The sequence below is a fragment of the Chamaea fasciata genome, unplaced genomic scaffold (genome assembly GCF_029207755.1).
Source record: "Chamaea fasciata isolate MVZ Bird 193981 ecotype frontalis unplaced genomic scaffold, bChaFas1.0.hap1 SCAF_18, whole genome shotgun sequence".
In the NCBI taxonomy this organism is placed as follows: Eukaryota; Metazoa; Chordata; class Aves; order Passeriformes; family Sylviidae; genus Chamaea; species Chamaea fasciata.
This window is the reverse complement of record NW_027094103.1, coordinates 6,461,975-6,476,133: the sequence shown is the minus strand read 5'-3', so window position 1 is coordinate 6,476,133 and position 14,159 is coordinate 6,461,975. Positions and strand designations below refer to the sequence as shown.

The following is a 14,159-nucleotide window of genomic DNA, read 5'->3' as shown; positions in this document are numbered from 1 at the left end:
TACCATTCCATCATAGCTCCATATCCTATATTTATATATTAAAATAGACTCCTAAATGGACTCTAATCCTCAATGAATAATCCAGAGGTGTTGGATGCCTTGGTGGGTCTAATTCTTGGTATAAGCACCATCTGTGTGATCTTGGGTGAGTCACTAAATGATCCCCATGTCCAAGCCTAAAGTGGTGACTGTCTTTTTATCCCTGCCAGGTTCCTGCTGACCTCTGAGTCTGATGACCTCAGGTGCTCCTTCCCAGTGAACTTCAGCTGCTCGAGGGCAGGTAATGAAACCATCCAGAGAGGAGAGTTCCAAAGAACCATCTGAGAAGATTCTTCAGCAGTGCTGACAGACACTTTACTCAGTGGAGCAGATCTCCTGGGAACTGCTGGTTCTCAGTCCTAGGGGTGAGATTACCTTGATTCAGCTCCATTTAAACACAACTGTCCCAGAAAAATTCTACGGTTCAGCTGCAGTAGGACGTAGTTTATTCTGCCTGCATTGTGGCACTTGGGATGGGACACCTGCACAAAGACTGACAAATCTCTGAGGTGAGGCCTTGTACACATCTGTGCTGAGCAGTATCTGCACGTGCCCAGTGTGGCTGACCTGGCTTTCAGACCATACCATGGTGACAGAACAGGAATTGTGCCTCACTCCCCTAAACCCTCTAACAGACAGTAGAGGGAAATAAGCACTTCCACACGTGCTGGTTTGGATCTCACATGGGCCATCAAGGTAGTATAAAGTTCCCAATGGGGTGAACCTGAGCCTTGGATAAGTACTTGCAGTGACTTCTTTGTGCTCATGGGGCTCTAAGACAAATGAATAAACAAACAATGCTCTCTTCTCATCTCTGTCTTGCAAAAACATAAGGGAAACAACTTCTACACCCTTTGTTAGGGTGTCAGTGCCAGAGTAAAAAACACCAGCCGTTGTTCCATTCACATGTCCAGTTTTCATTTCCAATTGTTTCTCTGGAATCCCTTTTTTTCCCTCCTTTTCAGCTGGTTGAGCAATGTCCTGTTCTTATAAAACAAGTTTTCAGCTTTGCAACAGTCCTGACTTCTCAATGTTTCAAAGGCAAGAGGGTCACTCAAAGTAAACTCTCTTGTGCTAGATAGTGTTTTTCCACATGGAAATGTTGGAGGGCCACTCTGCCGTCAGCCCAGAAAGGCCAGAAGATGCCTTCAGACTCCCCAGGTGCCTCTGTGTTTGTTTTCTAATGTTATTACACACACAATATCATTAATATTATGTCCAAAGCTTGTCTTTATAAACAGAGTCAACACATCTAACTTATTAGTCAGCCACTGGGAAAAAGGAAAGGATTAAGTCAACACTGTGAGGAATTAAGCCTTTTTGTTGCCCAGAGAAGAAATCAAAGATGATACAACCTCTTGAAACTGCAAAAGAGACTTGATTATTTTCTCCCACAAATTAAGGGAAATATTTCCTCTCACTTTGGCACTCTAATATAAGAGGTGACCTGCAGGACTCAGAAGTGACTTGCAAGACATGATTTTCTTTCCCATGGTATATGCCTCTGAAGGGCAGGAAATTTCCCTCCCACCCACCACCTTCTTTTTTTTACACTCTCCATTTCCCTGCAGGCTGCCTCAGGTACTGGGCTAGGCTTGGCATGTAGACACAATTAGAAATAGAGGCGAGACTGCACGGAGCAAAGTGTCCAAGTGCTGAGTGAGTGCCCAATGGGCCGTAGCAAAACGCACAACCAAGTCAAAGAAAAATGGAAAATATTCCATAAAATTCATCTTTGCATCCCTTTTTCCTCTCTTGATATATGGCCCCTTATTCACAGCTGCCCGAGCCCCGGCCCGCGTGTAAATATGTCAGTGCAGCAATGAGACGGAACATGGGCGCAGGAACGCCCGCGGCTGCTCCCAGATAAAACACTGAGCTGGAGCCCAGGAGTTTATTGTAAATAGAGATCAAGGCAAAGCAGCAACATTTCTGTCCGGCTCCAGCCTGCCAAGGTTGCTAGTCCAGCTCCTTTCACAACTACCATATGTCCACATGGATTTCCCTTTCCAGAAAGGGACACATTCCTCTTCTCGCAGCTCCGTGGCCTTTGCGAGCGCTCCGATACTTTCCATGTGCTGCTTTACAGTGATCTGGAAACGTTGGTGGCAGATGGGACAAGGGGTGGGCATGGAGGAGAACTTGCAACTGTTCTGCTCCATACTGCTCTACCTGAACAGTCCCTTTGTGGGCCTGGGACATGTTAGTGCTTACTTTGGTTCCCCTCAGCAGAGGGCACTGAGTCCTGTAAATGGGAATCTATGCCGGGAAGCACGAGGGCCTGATCGCTTTTGCAGATGGACTGATTTTTTTTCCTTCTGGATACTGGTGGTGTGGAAGAGAAGTCTGCAGCTCTGTCTGCTGCATGCTGATTGACTGAGAGACAACCATCTGCGTTAGTAGATGATAAACTTGTCCTTTACATATATTTTTTTTTTATTTTAATTAAAGAGGTAGCTACAAAAACCAGTTATCTGGAAATCAGGTTGGCTAAAGTACCATCTGGCATCCTTCTGAAGAGTAACACCAGCCAGCTGACACAATGGAGGGAGATGCAAACACCTACAAACTAGAGCCTGAACTGCCAGGCTGGGGTGGAAATGGATTGTTCAGGCTTGCTGCTGCAGCCCACAGAGAAAATACCGCAGTGGTCTGAGGAGAGCTGCCTGGATTGGGGATTTTAACATTCTTTGTAGCCCTTGATCCAAAGACCCGCAATTTTAATATAAAGTAACCATTTTTTCAGTGGGTTCATCTTGTTCTCAGCAATACCCCCAGACAGAGCGCTGTCAATCCACTCCACTCTCCCTCTTTCATCGCTGAGTTCCCTTTGCTGTGTGCTGGGATTTGCATTTTCCTCACTCACGGCTCTGATGAGCTGTAAGCCAGAGGGACTAACAAAAAAATTAGGAATGTATTTTTTTCAAATTATTTTTTAAGTTTAGATGGATCTCATGCATGTATGTTGTAACATAACTCCTTTAACAATAAAAGTTTTAATGCTAATAAAGAACATATATTTTAAAAACTTCCTAGGTCTTTATCTGGAACTGTCTACTGTTAAAATCAAGAATAAGAATTCATTCTCCACACTGACAGCTATTGACCTAAGTTCTTGAGCTGACCTAGGATGCTTCACACTAGATGACAGCTCCAAATGCAAGAAAATTGAATACTACAATACACACTTTAGTTCTGCTGAAGAAAACTACAAGGCCATGCTGTCTCCCAAAAGCAGCTAGTAGTTATTCAGGGGTTTATACTTCTATAGCAACACATCTTACCACACCCTAGCATTTGCCAGACCCAAACTAGAGGTTAAATGTGCTGGAAAATGTGGCAGTAGCTTCCAGCATTAGTTGATTCCTGAGCTTATTAGGACTCAGGCATGCCTGCCTTGCAGAGCAGCAAGATCAGTTTCAGAGCTGGGAGAGCGGAGTAGCTTTTCTTTCACACACCCTCTCTCCACAAGTCTGAGCCTCTGCCTTTGCCTTGGCAATGCAACATATAGTTCAGGGGCTGCCCATGGCCTGTAGTGCTGTGCCACTGTTGCCATCTACATCAGATAAAAGGCACGATTGCTAAGGGTTGTAGGTTTGATCTTTTTTTATTAAATAGGTCAGCAGGCCCTAACAGTTGGCAGCCATCTCCTGTCCCAGAGCTGTGTGATGAAAGGCCACATCATGGCAGGCTCCAGTGTATCTTTTAATCTGTCCTTCCTGGTACAGCATGTTCCAGGTGGAGACTGGCAGGTGCTGGTGCTAAACCCTGCCCTGCTGCTGTTCCCTGGTGACAACAGCAGTACCCCGTGTTCAGACCCCAGCTCCCTCTGGCTGCCACGGAAACTGCTGCTGCCATCACAGTTCTTTAAAACATTGCTACTTTCTGACCCAGGCGTGTTATTGTGGGAAGGGAGAAACTCCTTTGCAAACAGATGTGCTCTTGAAGTGGTTCCTGTAGTCTTCATTAGGCTAAACCAAGTCTACATTTTGCACCTTCACTTTCCACTGCAGAAGCCTGATTCTGTACCTTCATTTTTGGTACTGTACATCATTATTCCTTAACACCACTCAGTAGAGAGGCAGGTAAATGAAAAACTTGGCTACAAATTTTGTTCAGTAGCAATTTCCCTTAGCAGTTTTAAAGTGTAATTTTAATTTTTTTATCAGTTCCTTGACAGGTTAATGGGGTACATGGACAAGAGACTTCTGCTTTATCCCCTGCAGCCCTGACAATTTGGGGTGTTGCCTGGCTCAGCTCCTAGACGTGAGAGGAGCTTGCACTTGTCCCCAGTGATTTCCTGATGCTCCTGGTGGATTACAGATGTGATTCACTCCAGAAGGCACTGCTGAGTGCCCCCAGGTATCTGATCTGCCAAGCAAAGCTGGTAGCATCAGGTCCATGAGAATTGCCTCTCCTGAGAAGAGGCCAGTATCAGCCCTGGGACCTGACACTGAACAGTGCAGAGTTTTGTTAGAAGCCAACTGAAAACGTGGTGCTGTTATTATCTGACACCAGCTGAAACAAAAGCCAAACCTTGATGAATGTCTGATCCTAAAAGTAAACAGTTTGATTTTTTTTTTTTCTTTTTTTTCCTTTGCAAGTCAGGGGCCCTCTAGGGTTTTATCAGATTTTGGCAATCTCCTGCACATTTTGGGGCCTGGAGCATGGTTTTAATTGTTACATCACAAAAGTTGCCAAATAATGTTGGATGCTCCTTAAAAACTCTCTCAATTTTATGGAACTTCTCAACGGCTTGACTAATACAATAATTACTGGAACTCGGCTATGTTGCCTAGTGGCAAATGGAATTTTTTCATAATGATCCTGTCTGTCGTTAATAGCAGGATTTGTTCTTTCTCTCAGCGGGAGAGAGGCCAGAAAGCCATGGTATCTGTCTTTTTTAATGACAGCCAACAGCAAACGGATAAAATAATCAATTATATCCACAGATAGGTAGATAAAGTATAATTTATCATGTCAAAAACAAAAATGTTTTTAATTGGGCTGTTAATCATTTTGTAATTTCAACTAAAGGGATAGGGACTCTGCTTTGTGCTCAGACATCACTAATATTTCATACATTTGCTGATCTTATTATAGCTTTAATAATAGTGTTTACCACTAACTGCCAAAATATAAAATACAATTTCTACTCTCATTAGCTGATGCCTTTGCAGTTAGAAAAAGATGCCCTTCCCTTTTATTTTTGTTCCTCTAGAAAGATCCAGGGGATAAAAAAGGGGGGCCAGTGTACTAATCAGCTGTAACGGTTTCTAAAATATGCTCATCTTTTTGTTTGCTTAGAAGTACCCATACTTCAACCAACAAACATGTTACAGAAACATGGTTGTTTTTGGGGTGGTTTTTTTTGCCAGCAAAGCATATAAAGAGATTAGTGTAACATAGCAAAAATTGGAAGCCTGGAGTTTTGATTTCTAGCCACACCTCTGTTGTCTTGTGGGAAGCTGGGCAGATAATTTAATCCCTCCTAACTTGTTCTCCATGTCTGTAATGTAGGTATTAGATAGCTGCATCATCAGTCTGCTGCAGAGTATGTAGGTGTTGTAAGATACATGAAAATTTGTAATAAAGATGGCAAACATCTGGCTGGCTGGCTGCAACAGCAACCTCTCTGATAGCTACCTCTTCGAGGAAGAAAATGGGAAGTTTATGGCTGGACCTATTACAACTGAAAATATCATCATAATGCTGCCTGATTTCGGGATCAGTGAGGAATCATCGAGCAGAAAAATCTCTCAGCACTGAGTACTTTGGCTGTCTACTCTTATTATTCCTCTATAATCCTGTATTGTTATTATTCCTGTATGCCATGAGCAGATGCCCTGTGTGGGACCAGATCTCTATTTTCCCCATAAATTCTCCATTTAAAAAATGCTAGCCATGCTAAGAAAAGAAATGTGACTCTTGACCACCCCTTTGCCTCAGATACACTGAAATTACTTCCCTGCTTCAGTGTTTCACAGAAGGAAATAAATCTCCATTCCTTTAAAATTGGTTTCCTTCTGAAGGGCTTCACTTTTCCTTAAATCAAGATCCAGCCTCTAGAGTACCTGCTTGGGAGCAGAATGTGCACTTAAAGTAATCTGGCAAGAGCAGATTGCACTTTCAGTGTTTTGGTGGATGTTTTTGGCTGGGGTTTAACTGTACATCCACAGCATCTCCCAGCGATGTGTGTAACACAGAGGGGGGCAGAACTACTCTTCCTGTAACTGGATCTGTCTTGGGTGTGGGGCAAATTTAGTGGATTGAGTGGGGTTTTTACAGTCTAATGGCAGGATTGAGGCTGTATTTATACTGAGAAGGAAGGAGGAGAAGCTCTGGGGCTGGCTTGCCCAAGCATAAATAAATTGGAGGTGCATGAACATTCACAAAGTTCCCAGAGAGTCACATTGCACAACTTAATGGGCCTGGTGCCTTCACCTGTGCCAATTTTATGTGACTCTTAACTCTGGTCTTAAATAAAAATGAGACTTGCTCTAATGACATCAACAGCCTTCAGTGAAGAAAATATGCTGCTACTTTGATACAGATCCCCTTTTGAGGAGGACACCGTAGACAGCCAAAGCTCCTTTTCCCATCTGGAAGGTGGTTATGATTCCCTGCTCAGAACTGTGGCCCCAACTACAATCCTCTGCTTTCAGCATTACATTAGATGATTTTATTAAGAATATGGTTATTGTCTGCTGCCTCTGCTTTAGCCACCTTGATTTTGCTGTCTGTCTCCATTACATGAAAGGATGGAAAAGGGGGGTGTGAGCTGGCTGGGGGAGGGGAGACAATAGCATGAGCAGGGGGTTAAATGAACCAGCTGTTATGTGTGAAGTATCTGCTTTCTAATTGCTTCTGTTGGAATTCAGGGGGAAAAGGCACTGGCTTCAGTTAATTAATAAGGCAGGACTCACATAAACTCCAGCTGTGAGCACAGGACTGGTCTTTAAAGGATAAGCCCAGGAGGTGGGGCAGAGAGTTTGATTTCCTTGCACTAAATCCCATCACATGCTGCTGGTTCTGTGTGTGTCCACTTAAGCCTTTTGGTTGGCCTGTCTGAACCAGACATGAGGGATCTGTTGCTGTCCACGTGCCTCACCCCAAGAAAAATGATCTCTCCTCAGAAATCAAAGGTGTGAGGCTATGTTTCAGGCTAGGGTGAAACTGCTGTGTTTTCACTCGAGTTTGGAATCCCTAAAAACTGGGAATGTTTGGATCAAAGGTTTTTTTCAGACTTACTGAAGCTTGGGCTTTTGCAGCTGGACACAGATACAGGTTTGCCATTTGGTTCTCTTTTCTGTCTAGTTCCAGAGGGTAAGGATTTGGCATCCTGTCAACATCTCTCTCATCTGAGCCCTGCCTCAGGAGCTTTGCTGGAAGTGCAGCACTGATGGGGAGGTTGTGCAGCTGATGCCTCCAGACCATGTCCAAAGGCTATTTTACAGTGATCTCTTTGAGGAGAAGAATGCCCAGTTAATTACCTTTTTTTTCTGAGAGGGGCTCAAGAAGATCAGGACTTTTTCTGAGTTACGGACAGTGCCCCTAAAACCCACATGAAAGTGCAAATGCCACGGTGTTTCCTCATTTGATCCTGCTCCAAGTCTTACTGCCATAGGACATCCCCCACTGCCAGTGCAAGGTCCTTCCAGTCAGAGAACAGCTGGGGGTCTGTGCTGAGACCAAAGTCTTCTCCCACTTCCCTTGGGATGGCATTTCTGGGTTTCAAAGCTTGTTGTTTAAGTGTGTTATGTTAGGAAACGGTGGAATGAGAAAAAAAAGGTGGGGGGGATGTTCCTACGTGGTTAATAGCCTGCTTTTCCTCACTGACTCTGGAGGGAAATGAGCTTCCTGCTTAAGGTGAGATGTCATTTTCTGGATGGAAACCTCTGTGTCCTGGCTGGCCTGCTCCTTTCGGTGCACTGCTCAGGGGAGGTCTCTTCCAGTGTGACTGCTCTCCCTCCCAGGCCCTCTCCTTTCCTGGCACCTTGCTCCTGCCTTGCATCAGTCCTGATGCTGCTCAGAGGAGTGCTGGGGTCAGTACAAGCGAGGGGACATCACCATGTGGCTGCGAACATGTTGGGAAACGAGGAGTGCTCATTTTGGCAGAGAGAGCCCAGCTGTTTGTTCTCACACAACCTCAAGGCTCAAGCATCCAGGAGGATTTTGGCATTTCACTGCTGCAGATTCCAGTGACAGTTCAGCCTGGTGTGGGACCAAACTCACAGAAACATCAATAGCCCCAGTCCCCTGGACTGGCCGTGCTGAGCTGGGCTTCCCACCCGAAAAGAAACAATTCCCTGGTGTTACAGCACGTTTCCAAGCAAGCAAGGTGGGGCCTCACTTTGCAAAGATCCATAAACAGCAGCTCTTTGTCTCCTCCATTTCTCTTCACCCTGAACGTGTTGCTGTTTCCAGAGGTTGGTTTCAAAGTGCTGATTCACGGCCACCAGCCGTATTGTTTTATCTGAGGAGATTAGGGCTGAGAATGTTGTGGTTTTGTAGTGAAAAGACTCCATTGGAAATAGCAGCATATTTGACATGAGACTCTTATTTATGTTCAAATAACCATCTTGTTTAAAGATGAGGAGTCTTTTATTTTTTTCCTTTTCAAGTTTAGATCAATCATGTATGAAGACAAACTCCCACTCAGCCTCCCCTGGCCCCTAATACTTTCAGTTCATTCTTCTTCTGCTCATTATTTTATGATTTTGTCCTTGACTGGAACATTTCTCTCTTGCTCTTCCTTACATGCACCATTAAAGAAGGAAAGAACTTACATTTAAAGCTCAAGACTTATGTAGCTCTTAAGCCGTAAATAATGTTTTCTACAGATTCTAAGATTATTAAATCCTTCTAGTTAGCCTCCCTCTTATTTTACAGTTCATCTGATTAGAGGGGACATACTCTTGTTAAACTTGATTTAATTACTTCTGTTTTGCTTTTGCAAGCAGACATGAGAAAACAGGACCTGGCTGTATGCACTGCTGATCAGAACACTTGCCATAGGAATGCAAAAAAAAAAGCTTGCTGCAAGAGAACTCATTGTTGGTATGGCAAAAACCTCCAGAGAAGCTCTGCAATTCTTGAGATGCAGTTAACTTTCTAAATACAGGCAAGCCTACAAGCAAAGCTAAAATCTGTTTAACTAGGGAGATAAATGCAGTCAAACTACCCTTTTCTGTAAAGGGCGGACAGGCACAAAATCCGTGAAGGGAATACTTTAGTGTGAAGAGATAGTTCTGCTCAGGTAGTGACTGATTTTGGGCAGCTGTAGGAAATGAACCATTGGGCAATCTGCTTTGCCTTCCCATCCCTGGCTTCTGTTGATGCCAGGCTCAGCCTTTGCTGAACCCAGCATCGGCTTTTCCCTACAAATGCAGCCAAACCAGCTGCTGCAGTTTGCAGAGATCCTGACACTGCAGCAATGAGCTGCATTTCTGCTTCATGGAATCTGCTCAGCTGAGACAGTACCTCAGGGATGGCCAGGGAGTCAGGCCTTGCATATGTTGCCAACTACAGAACTGAGCACACAGAGGAGAAATGGTCCTACCAGAGACAAAGTGAGGGAAAAGTGCTGAAAAGCCTCACAGTAGACAGCCTAAACAATGAAATTAGTTCCTCCGGTTAGTCCATGGTCATCAGTGAGGCAAATGCCTCTGCCTCCTGGGCCAGACAGGCCAGTGTTTTAATGGTAGGCATAAATCTATTGCATTTTTCTCCTCGTGACCTAGCATATTCTGTCAGGCCAATGCTGCTCCAGAGAAGGAGTAGAATTTATGTGTACAATAAAACAATAGAGTTTCAGTGATATCAGCTGTTTGATGAACTTTAATATACATTTGCTATAAAACAGGCAGAAATTACCAGAATGTAATACCCAAATAAAATCCATGATCCATTTGCACGACAGATCTTCAATTAACTTGCACTCATGTGAAAGAGACACATAAAAATGATATCCATGCTTAAAATCACTTAAAAGCAGTCTGAAAGACCCCACAGTTGCAAGTGATACCTCAGTACTTAGCTAATACTCATGTTTCGATGGCTTTGCCTTCATGATTCTTCCAGTGGTTCCTTTATGTTTTCTGGTATTTTGCCAAACACCTGTGAATCAGTGCACAACAAATATTCCTGCCATTTAATTTAGCCTTGCACAGAAAGGCTGTATTAGGCCTGATACAGACCTAATCCCAAACCTCTAAAGAGGTTTAAGGCACTCTGGTTTCACCTAATCCCGAAACCTAAACCAGAATCATTGAAAACCTCCATAACACCACAGGAATGGGCAAATAGTGAGTTTCCACTATGAAATTATTAAAAGGACACAGTGTATCTTTTGGATTTGAGACCTAAAGCTTTGCCTAAGGAGCTTGGACTGTCCACAATAAAAGTGTTTATTTTGAAGTTAGGAGGTTGAAAGGTTTATTTGACTAGAGGGCTGATTTCACCCCTCCCACCCAAAAAACAAAGAGGGGTGATCACCCAGAAGAGTGGAAAATAGGAGAAGGCACGAACAAGTATCAAGGGAGGGGCAGCCCAGCAAAGCGGTCAAAGATGAAACCCAGATTTCTCTTTAAGCTCAGTCATGGCCCCTTGTGAGAAAAAGCAAGAGCACAGCCCCTTGTGCACAGCTGGGCTCTTGGGACCTGAAGTACCTCACAGCAAACATGTAAGGAAAGAGTTATTTATGATATAATAAACACATTGCTGCTGTTCAAAATAGAGGATTTGCTCTTTTGAGATCTCTTACTGATAGGAGATAACATGTAAAAACCTGCTGTAATGGAACTTTCAATTACAAACTGCATCCAACTGTAATAAATTTGATCTTGCATTAATTCATGTTAAATTAATTGGATTCTGTCATTCCTGAATTCTGGTAACCACCTTATCTTGCCATACAACTCACTATCCTTGCATTGTGAAAGGGGTATTTCATATTGACTGTACCATATATCAATAAACATTTAGCCCCTAACAAATTAAAGACGTGAAGTGTACTGCACATGTGGTTCCATTTTACACAGCAATTTTTAGCAATGGTCTGCTGCTCTAAATCTCTTAATTCAAATCATTTCAGCAAAACATACAGGAAAATATGGGGCTGTACTTGTGCATTATACAATACAGAATGTATGTATCTGTGCTCAGGACATGCCTCCTAATGAGAGGCACAACCTCCCCAGTGTAGTGTGTTCTCATAACCACCAAATGCCATTTAAAGCCCTTTAGAGCAAGGGTTTTGGAATCAGTGTTCCTACTGATGAGAAACTTGATATGAGTAGAAAAGCAAGCTCCAGATTTACCTTCCCGAACTCACAAAAAATCTTCATGCCTTTGTTTGCATCTGTAGAAGTGGAACAGAACAGCACTCATTTAACAGCTCTAGATTTAGTTTAGCTTTGAAAGACACTGGCTCTTTAGGCAAAAATGGCAGGAAAACTGAAAAGCATGTTTTATGAAGTACTAAGGTTTCTGGCTGGAATTAGAGGAGGACAGATTCCTGAAAAACTACATTAAATGACACAGCTTTTAACTCCTAGACAGGTGACACAAGCAAATGATGGTTTATTTGCTTTCCTTGAGCAAGTCTTGGTGTGGCTGGGGAGAGTAAGAGGGGCCTGTGAAAGGGGGAAGAGTACATCCCTGCAGTGCTGTCATTGTCTACGTCTGCACTGCGCTTCCCAGCATCCTGCTCAGGGTGGATGGGTACAGCACCTGGGTACAATTTCAATCCCAGAGCACTTTTGTTCTGACAATATACCCAGGGATATTTAACTGTTGCCTGATTCAGTTCAGTTGTGACACCTAACCAGTAACTTCCATTGGGAACCATTTCAGGAGGCAACTTTTTTTCTCTAAGGAAGCTCTCCCGCAAGACCTGGGAAACTTTGTACGGCTGTGTTGCGCTGAAAGAACTGGGTCTTTATCCCACAACAAACCCAAGTTCACAGTGGCTCCTGGAGGAGCCAAATGACTTCAGGAATGCGACAACCCCATGCAGAGCACCTGATAAATGTATGCTGTGCAAGCAGAGAGCCCAAACCAGAGCCCAGTGTGCACCCCCCGCGATGGGCCTTCCCAAACCAGCTGTGGGGAATCGCCCGAGTCACCCCGACTGGTGACAGCGACAGCCCGGCACCAGCGCCCCGGGCCAGCCCTTCCCGGCTGGTTCAGAGCTCGTGTCTGGCTCCACGGAGCAGTGACACGCTCCGGCTCCCGCTGAAGGCCGGGTCCTCCCGGTTACAGGGCGTGAGGAAGCGGACAGGCGCCAAGCCCCTCGCAGGGCCGTCGGAGCGGGGCTATGCTGCCTGCCGGTGCCGGTGCCGGTGCCGGTGCTGCCGCCGGCGCTGCGAGCGGGCGGACCGGACGGAACCCGCCGAGCTGCGCGGCGCTCGGTGCCGGCGGCTCCTGGGCCCCGACGGGCCGGGACCGACAGCGCGTGCGCGCCTCCCGCCGGCCCCGTGACGTCACGTGCGAGGCTCGGTGTTCCTCCTTGTCCGTCCGGTTCCCGCGGGGATCGCCGAATAATCGCTATCACGCACCGGCCCTGCCGGGCGGAAGGGTGCTCGGTGAGCAGGGGGAGGGAGGATGGGGGGACCCCGCACTCGGCCACAGCGGTGGCGGCGGGGCCGGATCGGGCTGGGAGGGCTCCGCTGTCACCGGCGCGGCGCCGCCTCACGGGCCGAGGAGGCGGCCGCGCTGTGCGCACGCGCGGGGCGTCGCCACGGCAACGGCGCGGTGGAGGCTCGGCGTCCGCGTGCGGGGCGCGCGACCGGGCAACGTCACTCAGCGCCCGCGGCGCGCGGCCCCTCAGAGCCCCTCAGAGCCACTCATGGCCCCAGAGCTCCTCACAGCCCCTCAGGGCCACTCATGGCCCCAGAGCTCCTCACAGCCCCTCAGGGCCATTCACGGCTCCAGATCACCTCCTGACCCCCACGCCCCTCACAGACCCTCAGGGCCCTGCACAGCCTGGGACATCCCCTCACAACTCCCCACAACCACTCACGGCTCCAGATCCCCTCATGGCCCCAAAGCCCCTCATGGCCCCAAAGGCCCTCACGGCCCCTCAAGAGCCCGGCGCAGCCTCTCAGAGCTCTGCACGGACCCTCAGAGTCCCGCAAGGCCCCGCATAGCCACTCATGGCCCTGCAGAGCCCCACTCCAGCGAGGGTGGGAAGAAGCTCAAGTTGGCACGGTGAGGCAGATGTCGCATCTGAGGCTGACGTGAGGCATCTGCTCGAAAAAGGTGATGTTTTGATTAGGGTCTGCATCTTCCTGATGCTCTGCAGCAGTTTGCCTGGACAGTGTGTGCAGGAGCTCCTGTGGCAGCAGTGATACAGTGTGTGTGTGCCTTGAGTTCAGGGTACACCCCATCAGACATCAATATCAGCACCAAACCTAGTGGTAACAGAGCGCACAGTTCTGATGTACTGAATTTTACAACTCTCCATAATAATCCCAGTACTTTTATAACCAACAGAAGTAAGTATTCTTTGGGTATTTAAGCGACATAGACACTGTTTGAGCAGACGTGGGTAAGGCAGGGACAGCATTGGCTGAGCACTGAACACAGTTCTGTCCAAGGAAGGCATGGCCTTGGGAGGGTCTCTCCCCACCATTTGCCAAAGAGTAGTGGCAGTCCTCAGGAACACCTAAAAGTGCTTTAAAGCCTTTCATTTGGGATCATTTACAAAAGACAACATATTATTGTCAAGTACAGTATGGTAAAATAAAAAATGATGCATTTATCAACTGGTCAGAGCTCTAGCTGTGACGGTCCCGCTCGCTGTCGCCCTCTGGCGGCAGCGCCCGTCACGGCGCGGGCAGCGCGGCCGCGTTCGGAGCGCAGCGCCCGGGGCACATCTGCGCACAGAGCTCCGGCATCGGCCTTCTTTTGGTTTTCTCCTCAGCAGTGCTGGTTGTTTGAAACAAGGAAAAGGCTTTGCACAACTTCTTTAAATGCCAGTTTAGCGTAGGAAACAATCCCGGTTCCAGATTCAGCAGCTTCATTTTGAAATGAAAAAGGTAAAAAGCAAGCGTCGTGTGTGCTCTGGAAAAAAAACGGAGCACACGAGAGGGAAATATGTGTGTAACTTTTTCCTC

The 14,159-nt window shown here is 46.4% G+C and overlaps 1 protein-coding gene and 1 long non-coding RNA gene across 3 annotated transcripts in view; both read left to right on the top strand.

The window, feature by feature from the left end:
* Positions 1 to 7,051: 7,051 nt before the first annotated feature.
* LOC136298871 (uncharacterized) lies at positions 7,052 to 7,799 on the top strand. Its single transcript, XR_010723399.1, has 2 exons — positions 7,052 to 7,184; positions 7,357 to 7,799. It is a non-coding gene; the product is annotated as an uncharacterized lncRNA (long non-coding RNA).
* A 4,724-nt stretch (positions 7,800 to 12,523) lies between these two features.
* GNB1L (G protein subunit beta 1 like) overlaps positions 12,524 to 14,159 on the top strand; it is a 47,114-nt gene continuing 45,478 nt past the window's right edge. For both annotated transcript variants that reach the window (XM_066199663.1, XM_066199662.1), the window contains exon 1: positions 12,524 to 12,626. The gene's annotated coding sequence lies outside the window, so the exon portion shown is untranslated. The remainder of the gene's footprint in view (positions 12,627 to 14,159) is intronic.